The sequence below is a fragment of the Pygoscelis adeliae genome, unplaced genomic scaffold, assembly GCF_000699105.1.
Source record: "Pygoscelis adeliae isolate BGI_AS28 unplaced genomic scaffold, ASM69910v1 Scaffold215, whole genome shotgun sequence".
NCBI lineage: Eukaryota > Metazoa > Chordata > Aves > Sphenisciformes > Spheniscidae > Pygoscelis > Pygoscelis adeliae.
In genome coordinates, this window is record NW_008824770.1 from 528,459 (window position 1) to 529,812 (window position 1,354).

Sequence of the window (1,354 nt, forward strand, 5' to 3'; positions counted from 1 at the left end):
CTATTCTTGCCAAAAGTACCGCCAGATATGGAGTAAAAACAGAGGGTTTATGTTTAGTCCGTAAAAGTGGCCATCCTTACCAAAACTCTTCCTAAACTACCCTAGAATATCAAGACAACACTGACATTTAACGAACAGAAGAGACTGTTCGAATCCATCCTACAGGCGTGCAAAACCTGTGACTCCTGGTTGTACCCTGAAACAACAGAAGTGACTGACCGGGGAAACAAAGAACATCTTTTAAGACCTGTGTTTGGGAAGCTTGTGCCAATAAGTACTTCAAGTCTTCAGAAGTCTGCAAAAATGGCACCACGAGTAGTCTTGAAAACTCCAGTTAAGAAATTAAAATTTGAGAATGACACATTTTCGACACAGTTTTGCAGCTGGAATTTGGGGCTACCGTTCTGCAATAGTATCCTCAGGCACAATTAGCAGCCTTTACGTCTCCGGCCGCCCGGTTTTCAGGCATAAGCTGACTCCTCTCGTGAGGCGGTCTCATTAAATCCGCAGCGTTGCAGAGAAAGCTGTTAGAAAACAGGGTGGAACCGAGCTGAACGGCGTCAATCAAATGCCTTAATAAGCCATGCTGGAGGAACTTTGGGGTTTTAGGCTTTGGCTTTAAGAGATTGAAAACTAAAAAACACAACAACAAAAAAAAAAGGCAAAGCCGTTCATCGCGGAGGAGAGCTTTGGCTGTGGGCTCTCGAACGTGACTAGCTGAAGCAAGCGAGCTGCGTGCGAGTAAGAGGCTGCTCTGCTGCCGGTGCAGATAACGCATGCCACCTGCCGTTAACGCATCACAGCGTCACGCCGAGCGATGCCTCCGTCAACGCAGACCGTCAAGCCCAGCCTCCGGCGGAGCCACGGAAGGTAACTCTACCGCCTCTTTTTGCTGCTCCTCGGCTTTCTCATCACCCCAGTACTTCTCACCTGTAGCACTTCCACCATCTACACGTTTTCGCCGCATTAACCCCGCTAATCTTCAAGTTTACCAGTTCCTTTTCTCCCGTACCCGGTAATTGATTCTTCTATTTCGCACAGACTCGCGGGCTGCTAACTTGTATTTTTGCCTGTAAAGAGTTTCAAGCATCTTTGGGGGTGCGTGAGCGCTACCCGTCTCCACGTTACGAGGCCAGCAGGGCGCAGGAGGCTGCACCGCCTCGCCCAGCGTCACCTCGCTTGCCGGGAGGGGGTGCGTGTGCGCGTGTAGGTCTGTTCAACTCCGCTGCCGCCCAACCACCGCGCGGGTTGGAGTGAAACGGTTCGCGGTTTTCAAGCGGGTTTGAAGGCGGGGAGTGCTGCCCCCGCGGGGCCGGCCGCACGGCATCAGCCGCCCGGGCCCGGGGCTCCCGCC